This window comes from Mauremys reevesii, linkage group 15, assembly GCF_016161935.1.
Source record: "Mauremys reevesii isolate NIE-2019 linkage group 15, ASM1616193v1, whole genome shotgun sequence".
Taxonomy (NCBI): Eukaryota; Metazoa; Chordata; order Testudines; family Geoemydidae; genus Mauremys; species Mauremys reevesii.
In genome coordinates, this window is record NC_052637.1 from 44,870,863 (window position 1) to 44,883,003 (window position 12,141).

The 12,141-nt window shown below is 42.5% G+C and overlaps 1 protein-coding gene across 10 annotated transcripts in view; it reads right to left on the bottom strand.

The window, feature by feature from the left end:
* Positions 1-12,141, bottom strand: part of CCDC57 (coiled-coil domain containing 57) — a 148,870-nt gene that overhangs the window by 13,462 nt on the left and 123,267 nt on the right. The gene's annotated exons all lie outside the window — the stretch shown is intronic.

A 12,141-nucleotide genomic window follows, 5' to 3' on the forward strand; every position in this document is an offset into this window, starting at 1 on the left:
TGCCAAATACAAAGGTAAGATAAGCTCCCTACTCCTACTTGCGACTTCCCTGTATATAGCCAAGCATTAGCCCTTCTGGCCAGAGGGTAGGTCTACACAGCAAAACAAACCTGTGACAGAAAGTCTCAGAGCCAGGGTCAACTGACTTGGGCTCATGCTACAGAGCTAAGAATAGCAGTGTAAACATTCTTGCTTGGGCTGGAGCCTGAAGCACTGAGATCCAACCCTCTTCCGAGATATGTTGCAGACTCTGGTAGACCTGCAGGTCCAAGAATCCTTTGCTGGCCTCCCTCTGCAGCCCACTGAGAACTCAATACTGGGATCTCCCTATACGCACCACCCTAGCATTCTATGTGGCATCAGGGGACACTGCACTATCCCTACCACTCCACTTCAGGGGAAAAAATCACAGCTGCTCATACATTAACCTTTGACAGACACAATTGGTGTATGTGTACCTGAATTGGAAATGACTGCTCTTGCCTCTCCATAAGTTCTGTTCCCTTAATTTATTATGTTTTATAAAGTTCTAAATGTTTTTTGTTTGCCTAGTTCATGTTACAGAATAAAAATTCTAATTTTTGGAACATCATTCATATTTATTAGTTCACAATATATGCTGGCTGATGCTGAGCAGCTCTGACACCCATCAATTTCCTGATACTTCATTTTGTCACAGAACCCATAACATCATTCTCAGACAATATTAATAGGTGCATAGGCAATGTTATATTCCCACACACACAGCACCCGCTGCAAGATTCATACAGGGCAGCAGAAGAACAAGGCCAGGTAGAGCAAACTACAGCAACACATACTACTCAGGCTCACTATTAAAATGAACAGGAGTACTTGTTGCACCTTAGAGACTAACAAATTTATTTGAGCATAAGGTTTCGTGGGCTACAGCCCACTTCTTTGGATGCATAGAATGGAACATATATTAAGGAGACACACACATACACCATGAAAAGGTGGGAGTTGTCTTACCAACTCTGAGAGGCCAATTAAGTAAGAGAAAAAAAACTTTTGAAGTGATAATCAAGATAGCCCAGTACAGACAGTTTGATAAGAAGTGTGAGAATACTTACAAGGGGAGATAGATTCAATGTTTGTAATGGCTCAGCCATTCCCAGTCCCTATTTAAGCCTAAATTGATTGTATCTAGTTTGCATATCAATTCCAGCTCAGCAGTTTCTCGTTGGAGTCTGTTTTTGAAGCATCTCTGTTGCAAAATTGCCACCCGCAGGTCTGGCATTGAATGACTAGACAGGTTAAAGTGTTCTCCTACTGGTTTTTGAGTGTTATGATTCCTGATGTCAGATTTGTGTCCATTAATTCTTTTGCGTAGAGACTGTCCGGTTTGGCCAATGTACATGGCAGAGGGGCATTGCTGGCACATGATGGCATATATCACATTGGTAGATGTGCAGGTGAATGAGCCCCTGATGGTATGGCTGATGTGATTAGGTCCTATGATGATGTCACTTGAATAGATATGTGGACAGAGTTGGCATTGGGCTTTGTTGCAAGGATAGGTTCCTGGGTTAGTGGTTTTTGTACAGTGATGTGTGGTTGCTGGTGAGTATTTGCTTCAGGTTGGGGGGCTGTCTGTAAGCGAGGACAGGTCTGTCTCCCAAGATCTATGAGAGTGAGGGATCATCTTTCAGGATAGGTTGTAGATCTTTGATGATGCGCTGGAGAGGTTTTAGTTGGGGGCTAGTGGGGTTCTGTTATTTTCTTTGTTGGTCCTGTCTTGTAGGAGGTGACTTCTGGGTACTCATCTGGCTCTGTCAATCATAACACTCAAAAACCAGTAGGAGAACACTTTAATCTGTCTGGTCATTCAATGTCAGAAAACAGGATACTGAGCTAGATGGACCTTTGGTCTGACCCAGTGGGGCCATTCTTATGTTCTTATATAAATCCATGGTACATCTACACCCTGAATACTGTGACCAGTTCTGGTCATCTCATCTCAAACAGGATATAGTGGAACTGTAAAGGTTCAGAGAAGTGTAACAAAGATGACACGGGTATGGAATGGCTTCTGTACAAGGAGAGACTAAAAAGAGCAGGGCTGTTCAGCTTGGAAAAAGAGAATTAAGGGGACGATGTGATAGAGGTCAATAAAATCATGAATGGTGTGGAGAAGGTGAATAAAGTAGTGTTATTTACTTCTCCCCCCACCAATAAAAAGCCAGGGGTCACCTGATGTAATTAATAGGCAGCAAGTTTAATATAAACCTAAGGAAATAAAGGTGCATTGTCTGAAAAATTAACTTGTTGAACTCATTGCCATGGGATGTTGTTATGGCCAAAAGTATAACTCGGTTAAAAAAACAAGAAGATAAGTTCATGGAGGATAAAGCCATCAATAGCTATTGGCCAAAATGGTCAGAGAATCTAACCACATACTCAGGGCAACCCCCTAAACTTCTGACTGCTAGAAGTTGGGAGGGGAAGAAAGGGATAAGATCTTTCGAAAACTATCCTGTTCTCTACACTGCCCCTGAAGCTTTGGTATTGGGCACTGTCCGAGACAGGATCCTGGGCTAGATGGACCACTGGTCTGACCCACTATGGCAGTTCTTATTCTCTCTTTAACTAAGCCTTGATTCACTGGAAGTGATAAATAAAAAAATGTTATTGCTGGGGCTGATTTACAGTGTTGGACTTCCTTAAATAGACAAGCTTAAGTAGACAAGCTGGCTTTCTGCACCATGTACTCAGAATCCTCGTTGTTAGTGAGTTTCCAGCCTGGAAATTCCAGGTCCTCTATCCAGACACAAGTCAGTCTTTGCACTGGCTCTCACCAGAACTATGGAACATTTGATGGAGAAATTCGATCAAAGGGTTATCATTAGGTATGAAAGATATTGAAATAACTATCTGTGAACCAGGAACCTGCAAAGATGCCATCTGTTAACTCCACTTTTGATCCTCATATTACAAAATGTAAACACCCTGAAAATGGTTGTATATACTGTTCTATGGTGAAGGTCAAATATGTGTAAGTGAGAGACCTATTGCTTTACAACCTCTTTTCCTGAAACCAGCGAAATTCCTGGACAACCTAGCGGAACTAAGAAGATGGTTTGGAGAAGGGAACAAATGAAAGCATAACAATGATTGCTTGGGAATTTTTTCATCATTTCATTAATGAATACCAATAGTATACTTTTCTAAATAGCTTGTTAATTTTTCCTAAATTTAGTTTGTAACTCATCTAAAGTTTGAAAATGATTTCTCTACTAGTTTTGTACACCTCCATTTGGCAAACACTGAACTGTTTTCTTGTGTTACTAAAAGAGCAGAAGCTATCATAGCTGCCTTTTGTTTATTTCCCTGTTAATTCTGGGAATATAGATAGCTAGTAGCTTCTGCTGTTCAACTCGCATTGTAACAAAGTATTTGAGATAACTATTTTAACAAATTTCTGTAAATTGGTTCAAGCAGGCGTAGAAATGAATTAGCTAGTCTCTTGATAATTTGGATGGAAAAAGCTCTTTGAGTAATTTGCCTCCCTTTTGTCATCCTGAAAGATTTAAGCATACTAACAGATCAAAAGCACAAATTCCTTGTTCAAGTTTCAGTTTTTCCATGTAAATGCTATCTTGAACTGGACCCCAAGTTATTCAAGACTTTCAGTGCACATGATGGCCCTTGAAGGAGTTTCAAAAAGGAGAAATTTTCCTCCTTCTTCAGAAGGAGGCAGCAAACAATTTAAAAACAACAAAATGTTGTACAGTCCTTATTCATTTCAGAGCCTGAGTGAGATCAATAAGAAGCCCCTCACTTAACTATTCTCAGGATCAATCCAGATGCTCAGATTATCAGATTCAGGCTGTAATCACAACTGTATATTTTCACCTAGTATTTTCCACTCCATGCATCTGATTAAGTGGGTTCTAGCCCACAAAAGCTTATGCCCAAATAAATGTGTTAGTCTCTAAGGTGCCACAGGGACTCCTCGTTGTTTTTGCTGATACAGACTAACTTAGCTACCCCTCTGAAACCTCTCTTCCATTTCACTAGGCTTTGGACACCTGAAAATCTTGCAGCAAGTGTTGCAACTCTGGTTGGAAGTTGCTAGAGGTTAGGAAATTGGTGTCCTTGTAAGGTTGCCAGTTGTGTTACACCAGACTCAGCAGCATGAAACATGGTATTATCAGCAAAATTTTCATGACATATACATGACCAAACACAGTTTTTGTTTATCCAGTTGTGACAAAGCTCTGTCCTTGTCTCCATGGGTCCCGCGTTTCCTGGCGGATTTTGCTAACCTCAGAGGCTCGCTGTGACCCTCCACATAGCCTCTCTCTCTCTCTAGAGGCAAGGGTCACAGCCTACTGAGACATTTTCATCATAAGCCAGCAAGGGAGGAGAACTATTCTCCCTTGCACAGTCTCTGTTGACTCCCAGTCTCAGTGATTAATTGGGGGGGGGGGGGAGGAAGAGGGCAAGGGGGGAGCCCAGGCCCACCCTCTACTCCAGGCTCCAGCCCAGGCACCCTAATAGTATCAGCTATGGTAGTTGACCTTTTGGAAACAGGACACATACAATTCCCTGGGCCACTTCCCCACAGCAGCCCCCTCTTCCTCAATATCTACTTCACCGTTACCTCAGGGCCTCCTTCCTTGTGCCTGATATGGTTTGTACTACTCAGTTTCTCCAACAATGCAGCTTCCTCCTACAGCTCCTGGCATGCACACCCACCTGACTAACTGGGAGGCTTTTAACTAGTTTCAGCTAGCCCCTGATTGGCTTCAGGTGTCCCAATCAACCTAGCTGTCTTCCCTGCCTTCTGGAAAGATCTTAGTTGGCCCCAGGTTTCTTAAATTTACCTGGAATACCTGCCATTTGCTTATCCTGGTAACAGGGATTTGTTTAGCCTGTGGCTAATATATCAGTCTCCCGCTGCTTTACGACAGCCATCTGGCCTTACCCCGTCACACCTGCCAATACAGATCTGACCTTCAGTACCCCTGCTATTCCAGTCCTGGACCCACAAAAAGGCACATGAATGATCACCACCAGCACCGTTTCCATTCCAGTCCTAGGGTTCACCTCTGCCACAGTTCTGTCAATGCACATTAATCTTATCCTGCAATATACCTGCCATTGGAAGTAATAGTAATAAGTACCATTTATGATGTACTTTTCATTTTCAAAGCCCTTTTCAAACATTAACTAATGAATCCTAGTCCTGGATTTCCCTTGAAAAGAGGCTGTTCACTGTACTAAACTGTATTGTATTTTTAAAATGCACATAAATAACTAAAGGGACACATTTAACACCAACAATCCCAATACAAATTTAAAGCTAAGTCTAGAGAGCTAAATAGCTTATAGATGAAACGTCAGTGGGGGAGGTTTAGGTTGGATATTAGGAAAAACTTTTTCACTAGAAGGGTGGTGAAGCACTGGAATGGGTTACCTAGGGAGGTGGTGGCTGTCAAGCGATTAAAAAAAAATCAATCGCAATTAATCATTCTGTTAAACAACAGAATACCATTTAAATATTTTTGGTTGTCTTCTACATTTTCAAATATATTGATTTCAATTACAACGAACTGTACAATGCTCATTTTATATTTATTTTTATTACAAATATTTGCACTGTAAAAGACAAAAGAAATAGCATTTTTCAATTCATCTCATACAAGTACTGTATTGCAATCTTTTTATCATGAAAGTTGAACTTACAAGTGTAGAATTATGTACAAAAAATAACTGCATTCAAAAATAAAACAATGTAAAACTTTAGTTTAGAGCCTACAAGTCCACTCAGTCCTACTTCAGACAATCGCTCAAACAAACAAGTTTGGTTACAATTTGCAGGAGATAATGCTTCCCGCTTCTTGTTTACAGTGTTACCTGAAAGGGAGAACAATTGTTTGTATGGCACTGTTGTAGCCGGTGTTGCAAGATATTTACGTGCCAGATGCGCTAAAGAGTCATATGTCCCTTCATGCTTTAACCACCTTTCCAGAGGACATGCATCCATGCTGATGATGGGTTCTGCTCAATAACGATCCAAAGCAAAGCAGACCGATGCATGTTCATTATCATCATCTGAGTCAGATGCCACCAGCAGAAGATTGATTTTCTTTTTTGGTGGTTCAGGTTCTGTAGTTTCCGCATCTGAGCATTGCTCTTTTAAGACTTCTGAATGCATGCTCCATACCTCGTCCCTTTCAGATTTTGGACAGCACTTCAGATTCTTAAAACTTGGGTTGAGTGCTATAGCTATTTTTAGAAATCTCACATTGGTATCTTCTTTGTATTTTGTCAAATCTGCTGTGAAAGTGTTCTTAAAACCAACATGTGCTGGGTCATCATCCAAGACTGTTATAACATGAAATATATGGTAGACTGCTGGTAAAACAGAACAGGAGATATACTATTCTCCAAGGAGTTCAGTCACAAATTCAATTAACACATTTTTTTAATGAGCATCATCAGCATGGAAGTATATCCTGTGGAATGGTGGCTGAAGCATGAAGAGGCATATGAATGTTTAGCATATCCAGCAGGTAAATACCTTGCAACAGCAGCTACAAAAGTGCCATGCAAATGCCTGTTCACTTTCAGGTGACACTGTAAATAAGTAGCAGGCAGCAGTACTCGTTTATCATTTTTACAGTGCAATTATTTGTAATAAAAATAATATAAAGTGAGCACTGTGCACTTTGTATTCTGTGTCATAATAGAAATCAATATATTTGAAAAGGTAGAAAAACATCCACAAATATGTAATACATTTCAGTTGGTATTCTATTGTTTAACAGCGTGATTAGATTTTTTAATCACGATTAATTTTTTTTAGTTAATCGTGCGAGTTAACTGCGATTAATCAACAGCCCTACTTGTAATCACTTAAAATCTATCTTTCTGTAGTTAATAAACTTGCTTTATTGCTTTCATAGAATCATAGAATCTCAGGGTTGGAAGGGACCTTAGGAGGTCATCTAGTCCAACCCCCTGCTCAAAGCAGGACCAAACCCAACTAAATCACCCCAGCCAGGGCTTTGTCAAGCCTGACCTTAAAAACCTCTAAGGAAGGAGATTCCACCACCTCCCTAGGTAACCCATTCCATTTCTTCACCACTCTACTAGTGAAAAAGTTTTTCCTAATGTCCAACCTAAACCTCCCCCTCTGCAACTTGAGACCATTACTCCTTGTTCTGTCATCTTCTACCACTGAGAACAGTCTAGATCCATCCTCTTTGGAACCCCCTTTCAGGTAGTTGAAAGCAGCTATCAAATCCCCCCTCATTCTTCTCTTCTGCAGGCTAAACAATCTCAGTTCCCTCAGCCTCTCCTCATAAGTCATGTGCTCCAGCCCCCTAATCATTTTTGTTGCCCTCCGCTGGACTCTCTCCAATTTATCCACATCCTTCTTGTAGTGTGGGGCCCAAAACTGGACACAGTACTCCAAATGAGGCCTCACCAGTGCTGAATAGAGGGGAATGATCACGTCCCTCGATCTGCTGGAAATGCCCCTACTTATACAACCCAAAATGCCATTAGCCTTCTTGGCAACAAGGGCACACTGTTGACTCATATTCAGCTTTTCGTCCACCGTAACCCCTAGGTCCTTTTCTGCAGAACTGCTGCCCAGCCATTCAGTCCCTAGTCTATAGCAGTGCATGGGATTCTTCCGTCCTAAGTGCAGGACTCTGCACTTGTCCTTGTTGAACCTCATCATATTTCTTTTTGCCCAATCCTCTAATTTGTCTAGGTCCCTCTATATCCTATCCCTACCCTCCAGCGTATCAACCACTCCTCCCAGTTTAGTGTCATCTGCAAACTTGCTAAGGGTGCAGTCCACACCATCCTCCAGATCGTTAATGAAGATATTGAACAAAACCGGCCCCAGCACCGACCCTTGGGGCACTCCACTTGATACCAGCTGCCAACTAGACATGGAACCATTGATCACTACCCGTTGAGCCCGACCATCTAGCCAGTTTTCTATACACCTTACCGTCCATTCATCCAGCCCATACTACTTTAAGTTGCTGGCAAGAATACTGTGGGAGACTGTATCAAAAGCTTTGCTAAAGTCCAGAAACAGCACATCCACTGCTTTCCCCTCATCCACAGAGCTGGTTATCTCATCATAGAAGGCAATTAGGTTAGTCAGGCATGACTTGCCCTTGGTGAATCCATGCTTACTGTTCCTGATGACTTTCCCCTCCTTTAAGTGGTTCAGAATTGATTCCTTGAGGACCTATTCCATAATTTTTCCAGGGACTGAGGTGAGACTGACTGGCCTGTAGTTCCCTGGATCTTCCTTCTTCCCTTTTTTAAAGATGGGCACTACATTAGCTTTTTTCCAGTCATCCGGGACCTCCCCCGATCACCATGATTTTTCAAAGATAATGGCCAATGGCTCTGCAATCTCATCGGCCAACTCCTTTAGCACCCTCGGATGCAGTGCATCCGGCCCCATAGACTTGTGCTCGTCCAGCTTTTCTAAATAGTCCCGAACTACTTCTTTCTCCACAGAGAGCTGGTCACCTCCTCCCCATACCATGCTGCAGAGTGCAGCTGTCTGGGAGCTGACCTTGTCTGTGAAGACAGAGGCCAAAAAAAAAAAAAGCATTGATTACACTAGCTTTCTCCACATCCTCTGTCACTAGGTTCCCTCCGTCATTCAGCAAGGGGCCCACACTTTCCTTGACTTTCTTCTTGTTGCTAACATACCTAAAGAAACCCTTCTTGTTACTCCTTACATCTCCGGCTAGCTGCAACTCCAAGTGTGATTTGGCCTTCCTAATTTCACTCCTGCATGCCTGAGCAATACTTTTATACTCCTCCCTGGTTATTTGTCCAATCTTCCACTTCTTGTAAGCTGTTTTTTTGTGTTTAAGACGAGCAAGGATTTCACTGTTAAGCCAAGCTGGTCGCCTGCCATATTTACTTTTCTTCCTACACATCGGGATGGTTTGTTCCTGCAATCTCAATAAGGATTCTTTAAAATACAGCCAGCTTTCCTCGACTCCTTTCCCCGTCATGTTATTCTCCCAGGGGACCTTGCCCATCAGTTCCCTGAGGGAGTCGAAGTCTGCTTTTCTGAAGTCCAGGGTCTCTGTTCTACTGCTCTCCTTTCTTCCTTGTGTCAGGATCCTGAACTCGACCATCTCATGGTCACTGCCTCCCAGGTTCCCATCCACGATTGCTTCCTCTACTATTTCTTCCCTTTATCTAAACCAGTGAGTGTTTGGATTGAAGTGTTTGGGAAACTTCATTTGGGGTAACAGGATTTGTGCCTATTTTCTATTAATGAAATGATATACCTTCAATGAGCTTGTATTGTCCAGGGCTACTGGGTAGTACAAGATCCACATTTCTGGGGAAAAGTCTGGGACTGAGAGTTTCCTGGTATTGTCCTGCAGTGTAATTCATGGGTGGCTGGCTATAGCACTCAGGAGTGATTTACATGCTGGAGGCTGTTTGTGAGCAAACCAGGAGTCGTTACTCTCACAGTGATGCAGTATAAAAGGCACCCCACACTGGAAAATTGAGGGGATGCATAATTAACAGGGTTAAAAAAAATTAGATGGTTTAAAAACTGGTTCACTGACAGTTCTCAACATGTAGTTGGTAATAGTGAGACATACTATCACACTATTATTTTTATGAATAATCTAGATGAATTTATAAAATAATAATGACATAAAATGATGATTTTATAAAACACTTGCTGATAAAATTTGCAGATGAGACAAAGATTGCTGGGGTAGTAAATAACGAGGACGACAGGTTGTGACGAAGTGGGACTGTTCTTAACGTTTCCTTTGAATACTGTGTGGGTTCCTCAGTTTCCCCTATGCATTTCTTAAGTCTCCAGTGTGCATAGATGGCTGACACTTTGTATCCTGGCAACAAATGGCTGGGGCCCTTCCCCCCTGCAAAGAAATAGCTAAAGGTGAACAAAGATCAGGTGACCTCTGGCCCAAGAAAGAGACAAAGGCCAGAAAAGAGGGGCTGGAGGGGGTTTCAGTTTTGGAGCTGGCTGGAGACAGGAAGTGAGGTAAGACGGGGTTGTCTGCCTCGCTGGGCCCCAGAATGGACCTCGCTGAGGGGTCTGGTTCTCTGTACCTACAAGCTCTGTTTTAGACCGTGTTCCTGTCATCTACTAAACCTCTGTTTTACTGGCTGGCTAAGAGTCACGTCTGACTGTGAAGCGAAGTGGGGGTGCATGCAGGCCCCTCTGGCTTCCCCAGGACCCCGCCTGGGTGGACTCGCTGTGGGAAGTGCATGGAGGGGCATATGCTGAACACTCCAAGGAGAGACCCAGGAAGGGGAAGCCGTGTGAGCTTCTTGCCCTGAAGACAGTCTGCTCCAAGGGTCAGGAGGCTCCCCAAAGTCCTGACTGGCTTTGTGAGGAGCAGTTCCAGAGCATCGCCCGGGGACTCCGTGACACAGGTTACTGTTACAGAGTGATCTGAACTGCCTGGTTAGATGGTTACAATGCAACAAAATGTGTTTTAATACAGCCAAATGCAAGGTAATACATCTGGGAACCAAGATTGGAGGTTATACCTACAGGATGCAAGATTCTGTCTTGGTAAAGCACTTAGGAGTCATGATAGATAATCAACTCAACATGAGACCTCAATACAATGCTGTAACAAAAAGGGCTAATGTGCTCCTTGAATGTAATAAAAAGGGGAATATCAAGTAGAAGTAGGTAAGTGAACTTGCCTCTGTACATAGCATTGGTAAGATCACTACTAGAATACGGTGTCCATTTCTGATAGCCACTCTTCAAGGAGGATGTGGAAATACTACAGAGAGTTGAACAGAAGGCCATAAAAATGATAGAGGGGCTGAAAAACAAGCCTTAAAATGTGAGGTTTAGGGAGCTCGGCTTATCCGAGATACAGCTGAGAGGTGACTCAATCACTGCACATAGGCACTTACAGCTAGAAAAGAGATCTGATGGGGTGGAGAGCTTTCCAACATGGCTGACAAAGGCATAACAGGATCCAATGGCTGGAAGTTGAATTTAGATAAATTCAACATTGAAATAAGACACAATTTCCTAGCAGTGAGTGTGATTAAACATTGGAATAGCTTACTGGGAGAGTTGGTGGATTCACCATCGCTTAGAGTCTTTATGAAGAAATTAGATCTCTTTTTAAAAGATACACTTTAATCAAGCTTCTAAGAGAAATTCTATGGCCTGTGTGTGCATGGGGGCAGGGATGGATGGTCATAACGGTCCCTTCTGATTTTGGAATCTGTGACTGTGTCTCCCCTAGTCTTCCCCTTCCTTCAAGGCCATGGGGAGAACAGGTTTGCCTGCATCACTCTCAATAGTCTCATAACACTTTCAGTTCTATAATCAAATCTCATACTTCAGGGCTTCAGACAGTTGCCTGCAGGGATCAGGAAGGAATTTTTTAAGCTGATGTACAATTGGCTTAAATGTATTCTGTTTTCAGTTTTGCCTTCCTCTGAAGCATCAGAGATTGGCTACAGCTGGAGATGGGACACCGAGTAGTGGACCAGTGGCCTGAGAAGTTACAGAGGATCTTCTAACTCCCAGCCATGCATCTAGAAAGTTTCTTCAAATCTGAAGAAGAGCTCTGTGTAACTTGAAAACTTGTCTGTCTCACCAACAGAAGTTGATCCAATAAAAGATATTACCTCACACATCTTGTCTTGCTCATATGCTCAGGATCACACAGATTACCAGATTTGGGATCAGGAAGGAATTTTCCCTCAGGTCAGAATGACTGGGATCTTGAAGATTTTTCACCTTCTTCTGCAGCAAAAGGCATAGTTCACCTGCTGGGATCATCTCAAACAATTCTGTGCCACTGCAAGGACCTTGGGTATTGGTGCCATCTTGGTTTCTCCTGTGCTCAGCATGTGACACATAGTTAAATCTCCTGAGGGCTGACATGTTTTGGTCTAACTAAAGTCTCTGGCTTTTATATTGGGATATCTAGATGAAATGTAATATGATGTACAGGAGTTCAGGCAAGATGATCTAATGGACCTTTATGGCCTTAAACACTATGCAACATTAATCCACAGTGCCTCAGAATTAAAGAGATTTCTTTAAATCTGTGCCAATAAATTGTTAGCATAGTAGGGTTATGGAGAGGCAGTGGTCCA